At 39.8% G+C, this 23,508-nt stretch overlaps 1 protein-coding gene and 2 long non-coding RNA genes across 8 annotated transcripts in view; 1 reads left to right on the top strand and 2 right to left on the bottom strand.

The window, feature by feature from the left end:
• Positions 1-1,983, top strand: part of LOC103911635 (uncharacterized) — a 41,959-nt gene extending 39,976 nt beyond the window's left edge. For 2 of the 6 annotated variants that reach the window (XR_012385287.1, XR_012385288.1), the window contains exons 13-14: positions 265-338; positions 1,738-1,953. This is a non-coding gene — a long non-coding RNA (uncharacterized lncRNA). Of the gene's footprint in view, positions 1-264 lie in introns of all 6 variants that reach the window. The other 4 variants (XR_012385285.1, XR_012385284.1, XR_012385286.1 and 1 more) reach the window with 3 other exon arrangements.
• The window catches only part of LOC141376106 (uncharacterized), a 107,719-nt gene that overhangs the window by 66,389 nt on the left and 17,822 nt on the right, over positions 1-23,508 (bottom strand). The gene's annotated exons all lie outside the window — the stretch shown is intronic.
• si:dkey-287i17.4 overlaps positions 1-23,508 on the bottom strand; it is a 126,602-nt gene that overhangs the window by 92,746 nt on the left and 10,348 nt on the right. The gene's annotated exons all lie outside the window — the stretch shown is intronic.

Below are 23,508 nucleotides of genomic sequence, written 5' to 3'. Positions count from 1 at the left end.
ATTAATAAAGGGACTAAGCCCAAAAGAAAATAAATGAATGAATCCTTAACAGTTAATATTGATATAATGAGCAGCAGTTGTCATTTATGTAAATTAACCATTTGAGATTGCTTAGTTTGGGGTATGTTGTGCCATGAAATTGTCAATAGGTTTTATTTTTTTTCTACATATTAAATCTGCTTTAGCTTTCTTCTTTCCTATAAACCTGGAAATATAAAATATATATATTTTTGGTTTTTAACAAATTGCTTATTTTATTCTTAGATTGGTGTATGCTGATGGTCTGCTGAGAATTCTGCTGAGTTGAAGGGATCCTCCTGTCAGACAACCTCTCCAAAGTACAATAGGACTAGAAAGTAACATCCTAAACATACACTACTGTTTCATAGCTTTTAGGTCGGTATGGTAAATTCTCTTCTGATAGTGTCAGCTTTATTTAATTAATACAGTCAAGCAGTAATACTGTGAATTTAATACAATGTATATAATTAATAGTGTCACATGATCCTTCTGAAAAAATAGTATTCCAATGTACTGATTCTTTCCTCAAGCTGTTTTTTTTAAAACAAAACATTTTAAATAAACATATTTTTAGTATTCTTGATGTATGAAAAGTTTATTTTTAAGAGCATAGTATTTATTTGAAAAAAAAAAAAAGTTTGCTCTTTGATGATTGCTAGCAATCAGACATGTTTCTTTAGAACAAAAAGAATTTGTGCAAAAAAGTATTCTCACTGAGCGTTGTCCAACTGTGGTCCAACACGTCATTTAAGTTTTCAAATAAGCCTAAAAGACTTGAATATCTGCATCAGGTGCATTTAATTAGAGAGTTGAATATATATTTTCTTTATATATCCTCCTCTATAGCCTACATATAATAGAAGTTGTTTGCTGAAAAACCTTTTTGTAGCAGAAATAAAGCTATGATTAGGCCCACCCGGATTTTTCGCAGAACTCCGCAGATGTTTAGCCTATCATTAATTCTGTTTATTTTCTTGAGTAAATGTGTGTAAATCTATATTTATTCAGTTTTTAAATTAATTTCAGTAATATTATTGACTAATGTGAAAATGTTCATCTGATTTATGTACAATGAGGTTTGTACAGTAATATTTTCTGTCTTACTAGATATGTTATATGGAAAACTTGCTTTATTTACCAAATAAAGTGAATTGGATTTTGGATTTGGAAATTGGATTTGCATTTTAAACATTAAATAAAACTTGAAAATATAATATTTTTTTATTTCATATATTAAGGTTTTAGTTATGATACTCCCAAAATAATTCCGCAGAAATCCGCAGACTTCCACCAAAATTTTCAGCAGAAATAGCAAAAAACATCTGCAGATTCCTCCTGGCCCTAGCTATGATTGATAAATGTAGTGTACAGTGTGACATTTTAGTTGACGAAACTTAGTTTAATTTGCATGTAATGTGGTATCTGAAGATTAGATATATATTTAGATACACATTTATACTAACACAATGATACTAAAACCAAAAAAAAAAAAAAACATTCATTATGATTTCACAAGGAATTTAACTTTCAAATGGCTTTTCTGAAAATTAGTGCTCAGACACACTCTTTAAGTTTAAATTAAATGACACATTTAAGCTAGGCACTTGCATAACACATACTCCAGTTATGTGTCATGAAAAAAATAATATATATTTGTGGTAATATGAACTGCTGCAATGCTAATCTTTCTCCTTTTGGTTTCTTGCTTTATTTAAGGGTTCCTACTACAAGGATTAGATTTGGCTACTGCAGTCCTGGTTTGGGCCAGCCTCACTTGTGAAGACTAAAGATGAAGACAACATACAAGAACAATTTAGAGGATGGCGACACATTTTTTATTCCACCCATATATCCCCTTTTATGTGTAAGCAACATTTCACAAGATAAAACAAAACTAAATGGCAGGTTATTTCTTTTCATTTTGTCTGTTTTCTTGGAACATAACCAGTTTTATATATATATATATATGTATATATATATATATATATGTGTAGCGCCACCTAGGTGTATTAAGTTTAAGATAGCGCTCTAGGTTCAATACACTAAACGCCTACAGATATGTTGAAGTAGGCCCCTCTGATATATTTCAATGACGTAATGTAAATAAGGCAGATGAGAATATAAATATTTGCTGTGTTTGAATAAATTACCAGAAATAAACTCTGTGAATAATAAAACTCTTAGATAAATCAGAAAATATAAATAATTTAATTAGAATAGAAATGTAAATATTGGGAAAAACCCCAGATGTAAAACAAAATACAAAATATAGAATTTATGCACAGCTAAAAGACAATGACCCAAAGTCAAACCCAGCAATGTACAGTACAATGAAGAATATTAATTAAACCAATATAGAAAAATACCATCTTTCTACACTCTAACAATTAAACTTATAAATCAACAAGTGACTAATATAACTGAATATGTTTCTCTTTGAAAGTGGCTACAAATTGTGTCACTAAATTACACACTGAATTACACCTATATAAACTATTAGTATAAATCTATACTGTAAAACACGCAGCAGTATTTTATGCTCACTGCATCTCCATAAACAACTCAAAACTCTTGTGGGCCCACACCCTCACACATTCATACACCCCCCGTTGCAGGCCTGTATCGCTGCTAGTGTACGTTGTGGCCGGGAAAATGAAAATGGCCTCTTCACTCTCCTGAGCACAAATAAAATTAAACAAGATACCTCAGATGAAGATGACCTTGATCCAGATGACAGCAAACCAGATGCCAGCGATCCAGATGACAGCGATCCAGTTGACAGCGATCCAGATGCCAGCGATCCAGATGACAGCGATCCAGTTGACAGCGATCCAGATGACAGCGATCCAGATGACAGCGATCCAAATGACAGCAATCCAAATGACCGCGATCCAGATGACAGCAATATATGACAGTTCTCCAAACTGACAACACTTGTGAACAACGGGCCAACGAGCCGCGATCGATCGGCGAACTTCTTCCGCGGGTCTTTCAAATCCTCACTTTCACTTTTTCTCCCCAGCTGATGAGAGACAAATCTCACGTAGTATTCAGGCTATTTGTGGTGCTATTTGCTCCTCTTTGACTCTTTCAGCGTGGTTTCATACTCATCTAACAGTCTCTCTTTTTTCTCCTCCTTATTTTCGGTTTAACCGTCTCTCTCTCAGTTCAGCTTTAGTCCTCCGTAACTGTCAGTTGACAATTTAGGCATTTAAAAAATGCTCACTCACTCTGAACTGACTAATAACTGACACTGGAAACTTATATGATGAAAACACACCGCGAACTTAAAACAAACACAAAACAAACTCAAAGTAATCAAAAACGTGTTGTTCACACGCAATATACATTACTATCTCTTGTTTTTATACTCCGTGAATGTTACGCAATCATAACAGCCGCGACGCGAGTCTCCCCTTCAGTTTCCAAAACTGCCGGCTGTGTCTCCTCTCTCCGCTCTCTCTTCCCAACAGCCAATCACATTTCACACTCCACACCAGAGGGCGGGACTACACGCATATAAACCAATCATGTAGGAACACCTACCAAACTTGTTAACCCCATGTATTTCAGTGAAGGTTGATCAAACTTGCTATCTTATCATATTCTCAGAGATAGACGCTCATATCATTACACATCAACATTAGGATGTATATTCACAAATGAATGCAAAACGCATTTTAGATTTAATTCTGTTCTAGAACCAATATGAATAAATAAATAAATAAATAAATAAATAGATAGACAATAAATAAATAAATAACCTTAAGATTACTTTAAAACTTAAAAACTTGTAGAACTTCATTCTACTGGGTTACATGCTCCCCCTTCTAAACATCTCATGTCCTCATGAGATTACCTCATTAAACTTTAATAGTGATCTCAGGCTCAGCACAATTGCTTACTTGAACACAATGAGTACACCGTGCCATAGGGTGGCACCACACTGTATTACAAAACTTTGGTGAACTATCCCCACTTTGTACTTTTACAACCATTCCTCTGTGAACTAAGGTTAAAGACTTGTTAGTGGGTCTCCCCAGACAATCATAGCTCAATCGGTCTATAGGTCTTGTGTTTCTCTTAGGTCGCACATGAACATGCTCTACTACCTCTCTAGTAGTATTGGCTGTTCCAGGATCTCCCCCTTCTAGAGCAGCATCTTTAATTTCCTCAGGAGTCTGCTCCAATACTGCTTCGTGGCCCTGGTCAGTGACTGATGTGTCATCCATCTCTGCAGTGGGTCTTTCCAATTCCTCCTGATTGTAAACTGCTCCCTCATTTATTGAAGATTCCTCCTGTGTTACATACTTTTGAGTTTCATCAACCCTATTCGGGTAGTAATACCACAAGTCATCCTCTTCACTGTCTGAGTCATTTCTCAATCCACTTCCTGTCATGTTCTGATTTATTTCCTTTAAATCTCTTCCATATTTTCTCCCCACAGATTCTGTCCTGATCTCTGTTGGAGCAGCTGTATTTTGAATTTTTCCTGAATCAGACAATCTCACATCATCCCCAACAGGTAAGAGATGGTCTCTGTGAAGAGTCCTCACACTTCCCATTCCAGATTCAGGTTTTAAACGATATACAGGTAAGTTATTCAGCTTTTCAACTATCAGGTAAGGAACAGAATTCCACTTGTCACCAAGTTTGTTCTTTCCAGTCATACCCAGATTTCTTGTCAGCACACGATCTCCTACAGCCAGTGTCTGATGTTTTATGTGCTTGTCATACAATCGTTTGTTTCTCTTTTGACTTTTCTGTGCAGTTTCAGTTGCCAACTGATATGCTTGTTGTAACTCTGACTTCATTCTTTCTACATATTGTCGATGGCTACCAGCTCCTTTTCCATCAGGTGAAGTTCCAAAACACACATCCACTGGCAGACGAGCCTCTCTTCCAAATAGAAGACAGTACGGGGAATATCCAGTTGCATCATTCTTAGTACAGTTGTAAGCGTGCACTAATCGGTTGATGTGCTGACTCCATCTGTGTTTCTCCATAGGATTCAGAGTACCGAGCATGGACAGCAGTGTTCGGTTGAATCTTTCTGGCTGAGGATCTCCTTGTGGATAATAGGGTGACGTTCTGGATTTTCTTATACCAAGCATGTTAAGCATTTCTTTTATGAGACCACTCTCAAAGTCTCTTGCCTGATCTGAGTGGATTCGGGTGGGTAAGCCATAGTGAACAAAAATTTTGTCGCACAGTACTTTGGCCACAGTTAGTGCTTTCTGATCTTTGGTTACAAATGCTTGTGCGTAGCGAGTGAAGTGGTCGGTTACAACCAGAACATTGCTTAGACCTCTGGAGTCAGGCTCAATAGATAAGAAGTCAATACATACTAAGTCAAATGGCCCATTGCTGGTTAGGTGGTTCAGTGGGGCAGCCTTCTTAGGTAATGTTTTTCTTGTTACACATCGCCCACAATTCTTAACATACTGCTCCACATAGCTAAACATTCGGGGCCAATAGAATCGATCTCTCAGTAGTTCAGTTGTTCTCTCTACCCCCAAATGACCAGAGTCATCATGCAAGGAGTGCAGTACATGGGACCAATACCTTGAGGGTAAGACAAGCTGTATATTTTCCTTTCTGCAGGAACTGTTGGTGACTCTGTACAGAAGTTTATTCTCAATTTTCAACTTGGGTCCCTGCCGCCGTAACAGAGCAATTGAATCATCTGAACTCCTAGTATCAGTAAGTATTTGTCCAGACTCCAATTCTCGCTTCACTATACCAATTACAGGATCTTCATCTTGAGCCTTACTTAACTTCTCATGGCTCAACTGTTCCATAGGACTGAAACTCAATGAAGTGGGACAAGCAAATGCTTCTGGGATACTGTGAGGAGAGACACATAGATGATCCACTAGCCTGGAGGATGCCTCATCACTTTCATTAATTCTTGCCAGCTGGCAAATAGCTTTTACTCCTGACTTTGAAATTTCCTTCCATTCTGTTGAGATAGCTGATTCAAAGGGGTAGCGTGACAATACATCAGCATCCGTGTTGTGACTCCCAGGCTTGTATTGTAAGCTAAAGTTGTATGTGGCTAAAGCAGCTAACCATCGGTGACCTGTTGCACTCAACTTGGCGCTGGACAGCACATAGGTAAGTGGATTGTTGTCTGTTTTCACCACAAACTGAGCACCATAAAGATAATCATGGAACTTGTCCACAACTGCCCATTTAAGCGCCAAGAACTCAAGCTGATGAATGGGGTAACGCTGCTCAGATGCACTCAGCTTTCGGCTTGCATAGGCTACTGGCCTAAGTCCACCAGGATGCTCCTGATTCAAAACAGCTCCCAGACCATTAAGGCTAGCATCCACATGAAGAACATAGGATTTGTTAGGGTCGGCGAAAGCAAGTACTGGGGCATGTGTGAGACAATAAATGATCTTGTGAAATGCTGCTGTACAGTTATCATCCCAACGCTCTCCAAAAGGCTCAGACGTTTTGTGATATTTCCTGACATTTGCGGTCTTTTTGTTTTGGCCAGATGTTGGTGGGTACCCTTTAGTGAGTTCTGTTAATGGCCTTACAATGGCTGAGTAGTCTTTTATGAATCGTCGGTAAAATCCACAGAAACCAAGAAAGGATCTCAGTGATTTCAGATCAGTGGGCATTTTCCAGCGGGTTACCGCCTCAACTTTAGCTGGGTCTGGTGATACTCCAGCAGCTGACACAATGTGCCCCACATAACATACTTGGGACTGACAAAACTGGCATTTATCAATTGAAACTTTGAGGCCACACTCTCTGAGTCGATCTAAAACTTTTAATAGTCTCTCTTCATGTTCTTCAAGAGTGCGCCCAAACACAATGATATCATCCAGATAGACTATTACTTGAAGGAGATGCATGTCACCAACAGCTTTTTCCATTAGCCGTTGAAATGTGGCTGGAGCTCCAGTAATCCCTTGAGGCATACGTTCAAACTGGAAAAATCCTAAAGGACAGATAAATGCTGTCTTTTCTTTGTCCTCCTCAGCCATAGCTATTTGATAATATCCACTGCGAAGATCTAGCACAGAAAACCACTTACTGCCAGCCAAACAGTCCAGAGCATCATCAATCCTGGGAGTAGTGTACTGATCGGGGATGGTGCGAGCATTTAGAGTTCTGTAGTCAATGCAAATCCTAACTGCTCCACTCTTTTTCCTTGCAATAACAATGGGCGATGCATACTGGCTTCTTGATTCTGTAATTATTCCAGCCTCTAAAAGTTCTTTGATATGGCGTCGCACATCCTCGATGTCTGCAGGAGCAATGCGTCTGGAGCGCTCTCTGAAAAGTTTGGTGTCTGTCAGTCTAATGTTATGTTCAACTCCTTGGGCTAATCCCACATCCCACTCATTGGTAGAAAAGACATCACTTCTGACTGCCAACTTCTGACGGAGTCGCATTTCCCATAACTCAGGAATGGATGACTCTTCAAATTTAAACAGGCTTGGGTCAATTACTTGAGAGCTTTTTTCCCCAGAACCAACAGTAAGTGTGTCAGTAAGGTACACATTGGCCATTATTGTACCCGATGGAATTGAAATGTCCTTTGAGGTTTCATTATGGACTAACACTTGCACACTGTTATCTTGAACGGTGGAAAAGGGAAGCACAAATGGAGTTATGAATGTACCAGCTGGAAGATTGTCCTCTTCAGGTGAGTCTACCACAAAAATTTCTTTTCTCAAGGGTTTTTCAGTCTCTATTTTACAGACAGCCAGTACTTCTCCTCTAGATGGAACTACACACTTTTCAGGTCCCATCCACCGTACTTTCCCCTCAGGCTGGTCGATTAAGGTATTTTTACATGTCTGCTGATTGAGATGGATTTCAGGAAGGTTAGTATGAATTCTTAAAGCTTGTGCAGTGCTGGATGATTTTACATCATGACTGAGAGTAGCAAGGCGCTGGAAGAAACTGGCGTTTGTTCCAATAATGACTGGTAACTGGGAGGGCCCTTGAGGTTCAGGACATACGAGAGCCAAGATGGACAGCGGCTCCTTTACTCCACTGACGGAGAACGGGAAAATGACATCCACTACTATATATCCCTTATAAGGATAACTGGACGAACTGAGGCCCCATATGGATAATCCAGTCAAGGGGTGAATCGGTACATAATCTAAATTCTTAGAGTACCAACTCTCAAACACTATTGTCACTTGTGATCCACTGTCTAACAGGGCTTGACATAAATGTCCATTAATTGTCACTTCTACTGTTGATGCTGGTCCAACTAGGCCTTTTGGAATACTGCTGGCTTTGTTTATGTCTGTCTGACTCTTTTTAGAGAAACAAACTTGGTTCTGGGTTTTTCTGCTTTCATTAGCCTCGGACTTAAAACTCTTAGCTTGCCGCAAAGAACGAATTAGCTTCTGGATTACTTGGTCTGAATTTTGTGGGGCTTGACATTTTGTCGCAATATGACCGTCTTGTCCACATTTGTAACAGAAATAATCATCTTTTGTTCTGGTTGACTTTCGGCTAAATGATGATGAAGTGGACTGTGATGGTTTTGGCCGTTGTTCTGTAACCTCTAGTGAGCCCTGAGAAGGACTGACACTCATAACTGCCAACTGTTGTTGTAAGTACTGAACTTGTTTCTTTAACTCTTGAACTTCTACATCTTCTGTTTTTTTCCATCTGGTTAGGTTTCTCTCTGGATTTAACCACCAAAGAAGAAGTAGAAACAGTTTTGGGCATGACTCCACATAAGTGTGCACGCAGCTCTTGAATCTCTCCTTTGAGTTCTTGAATGACAGATGTGCTTGTGGTTTCATCACAATACTGTATGGATTTGGCTTTAGCTGACATTCTGTGGCGAGAAGCTTCACTCTCTTCTGCCTCACGTATTTCCTTCAGCAGACTCAGGAAAGAAGGTGGGCATGCTGTACGTTCTCGAAGCCTCAACTGTAGCAACATGAGATCAGAATTCACTGCCCCTCGAATGAGTTGTTCTACTCGCACTTTATCGGCCATTCTGAAAGACAGGCCATTTCTTTCCACCACTTTTTTTAGAGCTTTGTCAATTCTCCTCAGAAACTCTGATAATGCCTCCCCTGCATTTTGACGCATAAGTCGAATCTTAAAATACAGATCTTCACCAGACTCTGAAGATCCAAAGGAACTCTCTAATGCTTCCACATACTCTAAAGCACCTGCTTCTGGATTTGAGAAACGAACAGCTCTCACTATTTCCATTGCTGGTCCCTTAAGGCTTTCCATGATTCTGTGTCGTTTTTCTTTTTCAGTACAGTCACACTCAGTTATCATGAGCCTTGCTTGATCTATCCAGTTATCCATGTTTTCCTCTCCAATTGGAGTTGGAACAATGGCTGAAAATGTCCGAAGTCGTCGGTATGCATTTCCATCACTTGTTGGCTTTATGGTCTTTTCCAGTACTTCACCCATTGCACGTATAATTGATTCAGGAGAACTATCACTAGCACTGTGGGGTGTAATTAAAGCTTTTACGTCACTAAAAGTTTTCCCTTCCTCCATCAGGAACTTTGTCAGCTTTTCAGAGAATCCTTCAGCATCTGTATTAGATGCACTTTCACTTGGTTGAATCACGATAACTGACCAGGGCTCACTCTTTTCCCCCCTAGTCACTTCAGGAGGAATACGGGTGGAGTCAGTGGCTTGTCGGCACTCACATAGAACCATCATAGAATGGGCAGTAGGTCCTTCTCTTGTGTCCCTCACTCGAACCCTTCCCAGAGCTTTGACAGTTTCCATTACATCTTCAATCTCTGCCACTTCTGTGTAAACAGGTACATTTAACAGGATTAAAGCATGAGTAGAGTCAATACTGGCTGCTTCACACCATTTTGTTAACTCTGCTTGAAGACTGGGGTCCTTTCTCAAAGCCATAGCGACAGTTTATGAACTTTTGAATAGAAGACAGTAGGTGCTTGGATTCAGATAATTTAACTTGTCTCTTCTTTCTTTATGAACTTATCATTGATGTATCAGAGGGAGATCCCGGACGAGCCCCCACTTTATGTAGCGCCACCTAGGTGTATTAAGTTTAAGATAGCGCTCCAGGTTCAATACACTAAACGCCTACAGATATGTTGAAGTAGGCCCCTCTGATATATTTCAATGACGTAATGTAAATAAGGCAGATGAGAATATAAATATTTGCTGTGTTTGAATAAATTACCAGAAATAAACTCTGTGAATAATAAAACTCTTAGATAAATCAGAAAATATAAATAATTTAATTAGAATAGAAATGTAAATATTGGGAAAAACCCCAGATGTAAAACAAAATACAAAATATAGAATTTATGCACAGCTAAAAGACAATGACCCAAAGTCAAACCCAGCAATGTACAGTACAATGAAGAATATTAATTAAACCAATATAGAAAAATACCATCTTTCTACACTCTAACAATTAAACTTATAAATCAACAAGTGACTAATATGACTGAATGTTTCTCTTTGAAAGTGGCTACAAATTGTGTCACTAAATTACACACTGAATTACACCTATATAAACTATTAGTATAAATCTATACTGTAAAACACGCAGCAGTATTTTATGCTCACTGCATCTCCATAAACAACTCAAAACTCTTGTGGGCCCACACACTCACACATTCATACACCCCCCTTTGCAGGCCTGTATCGCTGCTAGTGTACGTTGTGGCCGGGAAAATGAAAATGGCCTCTTTACTCTCCTGAGCACAAATAAAATTAAACAAGATACCTCAGATGAAGATGACCTTGATCCAGATGACAGCAAACCAGATGCCAGCGATCCAGATGACAGCGATCCAGTTGACAGCGATCCAGATGCCAGCGATCCAGATGACAGCGATCCAGTTGACAGCGATCCAGTTGACAGCGATCCAGATGACAGCGATCCAAATGACAGCAATCCAAATGACCGCGATCCAGATGACAGCAATATATGACAGTTCTCCAAACTGACAACACTTGTGAACAACGGGCCAACGAGCCGCGATCGATCGGTGAACTTCTGCCGCGGGTCTTTCAAATCCTCACTTTTTCTCCCCAGCTGATGAGAGACAAATCTCACGTAGTATTCAGGCTATTTGTGGTGCTATTTGCTCCTCTTTGACTCTTTCAGCGTGGTTTCATACTCATCTAACAGTCTCTCTTTTTTCTCCTCCTTATTTTCGGTTTAACCGTCTCTCTCTCAGTTCAGCTTTAGTCCTCCGTAACTGTCAGTTGACAATTTAGGCATTTAAAAAATGCTCACTCACTCTGAACTGACTAATAACTGACACTGGAAACTTATATGATGAAAACACACCGCGAACTTAAAACAAACACAAAACAAACTCAAAGTAATCAAAAACGTGTTGTTCACACGCAATATACATTACTATCTCTTGTTTTTATACTCCGTGAATGTTACGCAATCATAACAGCCGCGACGCGAGTCTCCCCTTCAGTTTCCAAAACTGCCGGCTGTAGCCCCTTTCACACAGTGATACCGGTAAATATCCGGAAAATTTCCGGAACGACTTTACCGGTATATTCAAAAAAGCGCTGTTCACACAGGCGAGGACGTTACGGAAATTTTCCGGAAAAGAGCATTCACACATCCATTCCAAAATACCGGTAAATTCTGACATCATTCACCACAAATGAGCTTTAAACGGCTGCGCTTGTATTTGTAAACATTTGACTAAATTACAAACTCTGTGGATGATCAATATTGTGAACAACTTTCGCAGGATCACTTTCGCATGTCGAGATGTTCATAATATGTACTTGTGCAGGCGCTCACAGGCGCACGCAAAGCTTGAAGGTAAACAAACAACGGCTTATCATAAGCATCTCATCGATGATTATTTACACAGTTGGCATTAAGAAGAACATATAAACGTTATCTGACTAACTTCTAGCAGCTAAATGTGTCTGGAAAAATATTCAAAGGCTTTCATCCTCACAAACCGCGCGGACGTAAATGCGTCTGACTGTTGTGATTGGCTAAAGCAGACGTCTCACGTCAGCACGTTCTAGACGTGCACGCGCTTATTACGGGAATCTTCCTTCTGCATTCACACAGCGCAGCATTCCGGCAAATTGCCGGTAATGTTACAACTTCTCTTTCCGGAAAATAGCCAGAACGAATTTACCGGTATTTTCAAAAAGGACCTGTTCACACATACAACCTTTCCGGAAAATTGCCGGCAATTTTCCGGAAAGGTCTGTATGTGTGAAAGGGGCTTGTGTCTCCTCTTTCCGCTCTCTCTTCCCAACAGCCAATCACATTTCACACTCCACACCAGAGGGCGGGACTACACGCGTATAAACCAATCATGTAGGAACACCTACCAAACTTGTTAACCCCATGTATTTCAGTGAAGGTTGATCAAACTTGCTTTCTTATCATATTCTCAGAGATAGACGCTCATATCATTACACATCAACATTAGGATGTATATTCACAAATGAATGCAAAACGCATTTTAGATTTAATTCTGTTCTAGAACCAATATGAATAAATAAATAAATAAATAAATAAATAGATAGACAATAAATAAATAAATAACCTTAAGATTACTTTAAAACTTAAAAACTTGTAGAACTTCATTCTACTGGGTTATATATATATATATATATATATATATATATATATATATATATATATATATATATATATATATATTTATATTTATATATATATATATAGGTCAGAGCAAGAAAATGTTATGTTTTCTTCTGGAGAAAGTCTTATTTCTTTTATTTCGGCTAGAATAAAAACAGTTTTGAATTTTTTAAAAAACATTTTAAGGTCAATGTTATCAGCCCCTTTAAGCAATTGTTTTCGACTGTCTACAGAACAAACCATCGATATACAATAACTTGCCTAATTACCCTGACCTGCCTAGTTAAGCTAATTAACCTAGTTAAGCCTTTAAATGTCACTTTAAGCTGTATAGAAGTGTCTTGAAGAATATCTAGTCAAATATTTTTTACTCAGTTATTAGAAATGAGTTATTAAAACTATTGTGATTAGAAATGTGTTAAAAATATTTCTGTTAAACAGAAATTAAGGGATTAAATATATATATATATATATATATATATATATATATATATATATATATTTATATATATATTTATATATATATATATATATATATATATATATATATATATATATATATATATATATATATATAATGACAAAATCTGTTTTGTGTCGTGCATTAGAGTTTGCTTAAAAAAACTGGTTATCTCTGGGAAAGTATTGTTATTTTATATTATTGATGTGTTATTAGTTCAGAGGAGATTGCAAATTGTTGAATTCCAAATTCCATTTATAAAAAATTTTTTAAAAATAAATTGACTACAGACTTTAATAAGATTTTATCAGACAATTATTTTAATTTGTATGATTGTATTTACTACTGTAAATATTGTTTGCTTGGTATTTATTTTGTGTTTGTGTACTCTTTTATTATTGTAACTCCCTGAAGAAAGTCTTTTGGATACTGAACACATGACCGGTATTATCTTGTATTTTAAAATTAAAGTCTCGAAAACATGCATTTTCTTTAACACTTTTTAAAAAATTATAAGCATTATAACATGTGCTGACACAAGTTATTTGTGTTTTTACTATAGTAAACTATAGTCACCCTTAGTGTACATGTTTTGAAGTACTTTTAAATATTCCTATGGTCTTAATGTAAATGCTGCAATGGACTTTGTATTTAAAATCTTTATTGCACAGCAGTTCAGCCATATGGTTATAGTACAACTTGATGGTTTTGTTTTAAACGTGGTAAAACATGGTTATGTGTGATAAAAGTATGTTAATCTATTTGTATGTTTGTGAAAATATTAATAAATCTTCAACTGTTATTGAGAGTGGTGTGTCGTGTTTATTATAAACAAGCAGCTGCTGCAGCTAGTGGTCCATAAGTATGAGCAAAACGCCTGAGAACAGCGCCTCCGCGGAGCGGCCGGTATTTCCGGTTGCGTCGTCCTAACATCGGCCGGACAGCGTTTCCGATCATTTGCCGACGTCGCGGCGACATTTTGCCAATTAGCAAACGCTCCCTGAGCGACATCGCACCGATGGAATTTTGAAAATCGGCACGACGTCGGCCCAACGTATGTGTGCTGTCTGGGATGTGTCATTTTTTCATTGGGTATAAGATTATCTGTGTCAGATCCCATTTAGGCTACAATCCATAAAAAGACAAGTATAGTTGTTACAGTATAAAATATTTACAAAGATTTGATCAATAGATCTGATCTGCATTTATGATTAAATAAACTTCAACCCTAATTCAAGTTCAAATTCTAAATGCAACTCAAGTTCAAGTTTTATTTATAAAGCACAAAATCATAAGCAGTGTTAATACCCAGCATTTTTACTCTTTATATATGTATAGGTATCTGTGTGAGTGTGTGTATACTGAAAGGAAAATATATCATCTGACCCATTTAAAAGTAAACCTAAAATTATTTTTCAGTAAGTTGGCCAACGTTTATGTGGGTGCCACACCATCATGTCTTTAATGTGTGTTAAATTGTGAATGCTGTGTAAAAAGATGCCGACAGCTTCATCCTTGTAAACCCGCTGGAAGGATCTAGAAAGGAGAGCAAATGTAGTGCAAGGTTCTGCATTCTCGTCGAGCCTGTGATGAACTCCAGTAGCCCACCGTCAGACACGCAGTGAGGGCTGATGCATATATTCTGGGGAAATAATGCAAAAGTTTAAATCATGTTTATTAATAATGTATATTTTAAAATTCACCATATGATTTTTAATATAACACAATACAGAAAACCCAACCACATTTGCAGACCCCTGGATAGTGAACTGCAAACCATCTCACATATACAGTAGACCAGTGGTTCCCAACCTGGGGTCCGCGCCCCCCTAAGGGGGGCGCTAGAGTTCACAGGGGGGGCGCGGGAGAGGATAAGTATTGAGGTAGAAAAAGGCATAAAAATGCTCCACTATTATAAAGGGCTTTGCAATTAATCTAAAATCCGATTTAGATTTCGGTTTCAAACGATTATAAAAAAGCATTAATCGAGATAATTGATTAGTGCATCATATTTCGCCACAGTTGTACACATGTTGCTCTTAAAAGCGCGAAAGAGCTAATGTGTGTGTGCAGCACAATCACGCAGTCAGAAGCCCGCGGCCGGTCAGCATTCACTCTCATTCACACACTGAGACGAGCAGAGGAGCGCAGACATCTAAAGTCATCTTAACGTGAGCGCTTTAATGGTCAAATAGGTGTCAAAACGCGGTGTTTAGTGATTATTTACATTAACACTCATTTGTGTAATAAACAAACGAGTTGAGGATCAAAAGACGTGAAAGAGAAACCATTAAAGAGACAGTGCGCTATAATCCTCCTGCCGCCTGTTTTTAACAAACATAACGAGAAAACTCTCGCTGCTCTTGACTAAAGGACTGCTGTAGCTAAAGTGTTTTTCTTACAGTGAAGATGCTTAAAGCACAGTTTGTTTCATATTTTTATTCTATTGTATTTATTTCTCTTTCCAGGGTGGAAAATAACTGTATGTATATACTTGAAGTCAGAATTATTAGCCCTCCTGAATATTAGCAAACCTTTTCCTGCCCAATTTCTGTTTCATGGAAAGAATATTTTATTAACTTATTTCTGAACATAATAGTTTTGATATCTCATTTCTAATTACTGATTTCTTTTTGTCTTTGCTATAATGACAGCACATAATATTTTACTAGATATTTTTCAAAATACAAGCATTCAGATTAAAGTGCAATTCAAAGGCTTAATTAGAGTAATAAGGCAAGTCATTATAACGGTAGTTTATTCTGCAGACAATCAAAAATATATATTGCTTAAGGGGGCTAATAATATTGACCTTAAATTGGTTTCAAAATATTTAAACCTGTCTTTATTCTAGCTAAAATTAAACAAATAGAAGAAAAAATATTATAGGAAATACTGTTAAAATTCCGTGCTCTGTTAAACATAATTTGGGAAATATTTATAAAAAAAAATCTCAGGAGCGCTAAAAATTTTGACTTTAACTGGCAATGGTTTTGAATAATCGTGATTACAATTATGACCAAAATAATCGTGATTATGATTTTTCCCAAAATCGAGCAGCCCTACTATTATATATGTATTTTTAAGTACCAAAAAATAAAAAATAATCTAAACACATGCTTAAAATTCCAACATAATAGTGAAAATAATTAAAATAAATAACTTTAAATAATTATTTAAATTTTGCTCACTTGCGCAATCTGCTTGTCAACGTGTCGTAAAGGCAAAATCAAAACAAAAATGGCAGACAAACGTAAATGCAGTGATTCTTCAGAGGCGAAGAAAAAGATTAGACAGTATGACAAAGCCTACCTAAATTTTGGTTTTATTGAAGGCCAAGACAAGTTAAAACTGATTAATTAATATTTTAATATTAAAATATATATTTTCTATACATATTACTATATATTAATATTACACAAACAAACACACACACACACACACACACACACACATATATATATATATAGTACAGTACATATGTGTGTGCGTGCGTGTGTATTTATATGGTGGGGGGGCTCCAATGTTTGCATACGTTCATGGGGGGGGGGCCCAAAGAAAAAGGTTGGGAACCACTGCAGTAGACTGTACCCATTATAAGTTGAGCATGTAAGAACAAACTTCAATTTTTTGAATGTTATTTGTTTTTCTTCTACAAGATGAATATTCCTCATATGTGAATAAAAAGTGCCTTTCCTCATTGACAGGACAAAATATTTTTACTCTCCCTCAAGTGGTTTCAAACCTTATTGACTTTCTTCTGTTGATCACAAACCAAGATATTTTGAAGAAAGCTAAAAATCTGTAACCATTGACTTCTATAGTGGGAAAAACAGATATGGAAGTCAATGGTTACACGTTTCCAATATTTAAAAAAAAAGGAAGTCAAAGATAGTGTGAGTTTACCTGCCTGCATTATATAGAAATATTGTAGTAATTCTTTGCCCTTCTAGTTTTTGTTATCAAATAATACCATGCACAAATAATTCACGATAGGGGTCATAATATTTTACCCGATGAACGAGGTGAATGTCTGAGGTAAAATTGGTTTTATAGTCACACATTCTGACTTTCTCCCTAATAATATAATTTCAGAAGAGTATTATTTGCTAATCCCTAATATCATGTTAGCAGCCAATGACTATCAAAGTACAACATTGTTCACTGTCAGTTTAATTGTGCTAATGTTGTGATTTCAGTTATTATAATAAAAGTACTATGGTAAACAATACTGAGAGTGTGTCACACAAGCTGTCACTAATCGAATGTGCGAATATAAAATCCACTTTACCTTAGTTGAGGTTACTCTGTGAGCCAAAGTGAAGCACAGTTGAGCGAGAGGCCAGTGGAGAGAAAGCCTTCAGCTCCGGGTCATCATCTCTGTCTCCCAAAGTCTAATAAACACACCACAAAGCAAACAAAATCACAACGCTGTAACTATACAAGACAATTATTATATTAGCAAACTGATGCTACTAGCCGTCTCATCATATGTGTACATTTTTACACGCTTTAAAAAAGTATATTTAATATGCTTAACAATACAAGCTAGCAGCCGTGCTAACGGCTACTCGAAAGTAAACACATCACGTTGCTTCAAATTACTCAAAGAATAATGCTTACGGACTTGAAAGTTGACAAACATAAACGAAAAACGAGTTGTCTTACCATGTACAGCTCATCGAGCTGCATCTCCGACTGATTCAGGAGTGTTTCTCACCATTCGCGTCAGCTATCACTCTTATCGGATTCATCCCATTTCACGAACCAAAATAGCAAGAGGAAACTTGTGGACTTGATCTGTTGACAGGCTGGAGTTTGTGCAGTTTCCATAAATGCAATAAAATACCACGATGATGATAAATTACGTGTCTCGGCCGTTAGATCGCCCCCTGGGGGCTGGCTGCAGTACAAGTCATAAAGCCCGCCTCCTCCGTGTTAATGCAGGAGACTTGAGGCCAAATAAAAAAAAATTATTACACTTGCAATAAAATGTCCCGAAAGATGGTTCTGGTCACTAGTTATTGTGCTGAAATAGGTGCAGATCTTAATTTTTGTAAACAGTTTGTTTTTAGCAGTAATTTAATGATGGGCGTGTCATCGTGATTGACAGCTGTGATTGACAGTTTCTCAAAGCAGCGCGTCTGAGCTTCGGCAGGAGACTGAAGTGTTATTATTCGATTTCTGTGTTATTTTACCATGACAAAATGAGTTCAACAGTAAACTATAGTTTCTGACATACATGATCCTGGTGGAACACTGTTTATTCGCTAAGGTCAGGGCTTTTTTCGGGCTTTATTAGTTTGCTGATACACGCTTAACCACCCAGATAGCAAAATACACTCGGGCCAGTTCCGGCTAGATTCACGCCTGCCGGAGACTTATCCCTCAAAGCTCAGACTGACTACCTCTGCTGGACCTACTCCGGATGCCTGGACTCACTGCCCGATTCCAGCCCGAGTCAATCGAGCCAGATGCGGCGGCCGAGCGAGCCGGCACTGCCGCATGCGAGCCGGAATCAGCCCGCGACGGAGCTGGCGCGATTGAATATATAAAACCCTGATATTTGTTAATGTTATTACATCCATTTGTGTTGATATGACAGCAAACGCATGCCGAGAAGTTCGGGGGGCGTGGTTGATTTTATATAAAGCGTTTGGTTGGAAGCTCGACTCCGCTCATTTTCGCGGCTCCTCCTCTGGCTCCATCAGACAGTCCTTTTGCGCATGTCAAGGCTCCAATTTCAGCAGTCTTTTGCGACAGTTTGTGCCCGTCAAGCAGGCATTTTGCCCTCAAGGCGTTCAATGGGAAAAGGGGCTGTCGCGTCATCCATATTTTTTACAGTCATTGGATAAGTCCCTCTACTGACGTCACCGGGGTGGTTAGAAAAAAAAGCGGAAGTGGGAAAACAGACACATTTTCTTTAAAATTTGTGCTTTGCACTTCATAAAACATTTTAATATGGTATTTTACAGTATTATAGAGTATTTTCACAAACGATTCTACCTTTTTTAAAACCTACGTTTTTTAACCTACAATATGCTCTTTAATAAAGATGCTACTAAAATGTATATTTTTATATAATAGGATCAAAATTGCAGTTTCCCCCATATCTTTTTCAGCATTGAAGGTACAAAGTTCAATATGTGAATGGTGAGAAATAGTTTTACAAATCAGTTAAAAGCAGCACAGATGGATTTCACTAAACATAGTAATCAGGTGATTTAAGGGGAAAGAAAAACAGGCATTAACATGTGTAAAAAATAACATGGGGGATAAGTGATAAGTGATGGCACAGTTTATATTTCTGAGCAAATTATCCCTTGAACAGACACACTTTTAGCAGTTTTCTATCATTATGTGTAATATTGTGCTCCTGACACCACACAGATCATTGATTTTATTTTTTGATAATCTAAAAAAAAAGCTCAGCTGAGTGCCCAGCAAACACTAGTCCAATGGCAATGTAATGGCCCTAGCTAAAATGGTAGTAGTAGTCTATGTCTATTTAATATACTGTATTTTTGTATATGTATAATAATATATGCACTGTAAAAAAAAAAAAAATACTGCCCAAATCTATTTTTTTTTCAATTAGCCCAAATGAAATTCAGCTGATTTTTTTGCCAGTTGTAGAAACAGTCTGTTCACATTGGCTTAATGACAAAAATGTGTTGAGCCAGTCGAAGAACCATCAAGTTTCCCGGGAATATGATATTGGCTAAAAATGAATATTTTAAACTGTTGTAGCATGTGATTTTGGTTTCACCTAATCTTGCTTATTCATTCCCCATTGTGCCAAATGAAAATTTATAATAAAAGATACAAAATAATGATAGACTAAACACTGCCACATTTGTTTATTTATTTATTTTTATTTAACAGACACTACTATTTGTTACTAATGTACTAAGGCAGGGTTCACCAAACTTGTTCCTGGAGGGCCAGTGTCCTGCAGATTTTAACTCCAATCCTAATCAAGCACACCTGAACCAGCTAATCAAGGTCTTACTAGGTATACTTGAAACATCCAGGCAGGTGTGTTGAGGCAAGTTGGAGCTAAACCCTGCAGGGACACCGGCCCTCCATCACCGAGATTGGTGACCAATGTACAAAGGTAACAAATATATTGAACATTTCTACAAAGTACACCTTATAAATCATGCATTTTAATTTTCCTAATATATACAAAGCTGAAGTGTAATTAATACATTCACCGGTATGTGCAAAAATGTCAAAAACACCATAAAATGTAAGTATTTTTGTGAGATTACTATAATGTTCGAGGTTACAGAAGTAACCCTTCATTCCCCGAGGAGGGGAACGGAAGTGCTATAAGTGGATTTGATTTGAAAATCCACGTATGGGAGGTTTCGGTTCAGAAGCCGCTTATCTGAAAGAGTATTGAACGGGCCAATGAATGCAATGAATTTGCAGCGTAAGCTTGCACAGGTGTGCTTCATTGCCAATTATACCAGTATATAAGCACACCTGGAGCGAGCAAACGCCATCCTTTTAAGCTGAAGAGACTTTCAAACAGCTAAGGGACAGTCATTATGGCGACGAAGTATAGCACTTCCGTTCCCCTCCTCGGGGAACATAGGGTTACTTCTGTAACCTCGAACGTTCCCCTTCGGTTGGGGAACATAAGTGCTAAAAGTGGATTTGATTTGAAAATCCACGTATGTGAGAACTATGGAAAGCGCCATAATGACTGCACCTTACCAACGCCCCCGATGAGGGGATAGTCAAGCAAGCGTGACGCACCCACATCATGGGCGCGGCCCTCCAATGTGTCCCTGGCCCTAATTTATCCTACTTCAACAGAAGTTTTACGGATTTAGATATATTTTTTGGAAAGTCGTGAGCGTCTAGCTAATTTTAGGAAATACGACAGTACGTTGGGAAGCGTGCAATCCCGATAGGGAGGACGCTGCGGAGGCCATCCGCTACCCAAAAAGGGAATAGATGGCAGAATTTACATTTGGACTAGCCCTAAGAAGGGTGAGTACTCATAGAAAAAAAAAAAAAGTGGTTAGCGAAGAGGGAAGACACGGGTCCACCCAGGGGGGGGTACTTAACCGTGGCGGAATAAGCATATGGGATCGCCTGGGGGGGGATCACGCATAGCAGGCACCTATACCTAAAACGGGGGCTGACCAGCGGGCAGACCAACAACGTAGTGGGCCAGCAGGTGACTCCTCCGCTGAGTCAGTGCTGGGGGCCACGAAGGAATCTGCAGGGCTCACCTGACGGGAAACTTTACTGACAGATAAAAGGCGCACGTACCTCCGTGTTAGGGAGAATGGCGCAGCAAGCGTGTTTCAACACCCTACCGAGTTGTTTCCTCAATCACCAAAGGGTTACCTAATACCCTTGAGGAAACCGGCTCCACTCGCAGATTGTAAAACCTTGCAAATGTGTTGGGTGTCGCCCAGCCCGCAGCTCTACAAATGTCTGTTAGAGAGGCGCAGTGTGGGACGCGGCTCACCTCGGCTCTGATAAGCGAGAGAATGGTATCCACAATCCAGTGGAAAACTTATTTCGGTACGGCACTTTCCTGCTGCCGACCACCATAACAGACGAAGAGCTGCTCAGATGATCTAACTCTGAGTGCGGTCCGGATAATACGCAAGACGCGAACTGGACAATAAAGAAGAGGCTGGGTCTGCCTCCTCCGAGGGCAGCGCTTGCAGGCTCACTACCTGGTATTAAAACGGAGTGGTAGGAACCTTGGGCACATATCGCGGGCGGGGTCTCAGGACGTGAGAGAAAGCCAGCTCAATTACTGGCACCAGTCACTGACCGAAAAAATGCCTCTGGGCCCCCGACCCTCTAATCGATATCAACGCGACAAACAGAGCTGTCTTCAGGGACAGAAAGAAACTGAGTCGAGGATGAAAGGGACCTGACGCGGCTCGTGTAATGAGGGCGAGATCCTAAGAGGGCATGAGAGGGGACTGGGTGGATTAATTCGCTTAGCGCCCCTGAGGAACCGGATGATGAGGTTATGCGTTCCCACGGTGCTGCCAGCCACCGCGTCATGAGAGCGGAGATGGCAGCCACGTAACCTTGAGTGTGGAGGGCGACAGCCTGCTCTCCAGCTTCTCTTGGCGTTAAGAAAGCACAACACTAATCTGGCAAATTACGGGGGTCTTCTCAGCGAGAGACGCACCATTCAGTGAATAGACTCCACTTCAGAGCATAGGCGAGTTCGGGGAGGGAGGTCTAGCCCAAGTGACGGTAATAGCCACCGCAATCGGAGGTTATTTAAGTCTTCCTCGCGTCTAAGGACCTCCAAAGATCGGCGAGGGTGCCAGATGGTGCCCTGTCCCTGAGAGAGTAGGTGGTCTCTCGAAGGGTACTGCCAGGGGAGGGCTATCGCGAGGAGGGAGAGCTCTGACATCCAGGTCCGGTTGGGCCAGAAGGGCGCAACCAGCAACCTGTTCCTCGTCCTCCCTGACCTTGCACAGTAACTTCGCAAGCAGGCTCACTAGGGGAAACGCGTATTTGCGCATGCCCCGAGGCCAGCTGTAAGCCAGTGCATCCGTACCGAGAGCACTTGGTCAGGGAAAGAACAACTGGCAATGAGCGATCTCGGGGGAGGCAACAGATTGATCTGGGCTTCCCCGAATCGCGCCCATATCAGCTGAACAGACTCGGGGTGGAGTCTCCATTCTCCAGGACGTAAGGCTGCCGTGAGAGTGCATTGGCTGCACGGTTGAGCTTGCCTGAATATGAATGGCGTGCAGCGATTTCAGCCGCGGATAACTCCTGAGGAGCAGACGGCGGGCGAGCTGAGACATGCGGCGAGAGAGCATACCCCCCATACGGTTGATATACGCCGCTGCCGTACTGTCCGTCCTGACCAGCACGTGTTGCCGCTCCAGCACTGTGGAAAAACGGTGGAGAGCGAGGAACACTGCCAACAGCTCCAGGCGATATGCCAATGCAACTGGGTACCTTTCCACAGGTCCGCAGCCACATGCCCGCAACACACAGCCCCCCAGCCCGTGTTGGAAGTGTCTGTTGAAACGACAACAAGACTGGACGCCTGTCCTAGAGGCACTCAGGCCTGTAGGAACGAGGGGTCGCTCCAAGGGCTGAGGGCGCGGCGACACAGCGCAATAACGGAGACTCGGTGTGTGCGCGCATGCCATGTGCGTCTGGGGACTCGATCGTGAAGCCAGTGCTGAAGTGGTCTCATATAGAGTAATCCGAGCGGCGTGAAGCGGATGCCATATGCCCCAGGAGCCTCTGAAATAGTTTCAGTGGGACCACTATTTTACTGTCGAGCTCTCTCAGACAGTACAGCATCAGCTGAGCGCGCTCTCCGGAGAGGCGCGCTGCCATGGTGAACGAGTCCAACTCCAGCCCGAGAGAAGAAATCCTCTGCATGGGGTGAGTTTGCTCTTTTCTCGGT

Source organism: Danio rerio, chromosome 9 (assembly GCF_049306965.1).
Source record: "Danio rerio strain Tuebingen ecotype United States chromosome 9, GRCz12tu, whole genome shotgun sequence".
In the NCBI taxonomy this organism is placed as follows: Eukaryota; Metazoa; Chordata; class Actinopteri; order Cypriniformes; family Danionidae; genus Danio; species Danio rerio.
The sequence above is the reverse complement of the archived record's forward strand: the minus strand, read 5'-3'. Positions and strand labels throughout refer to the sequence as shown.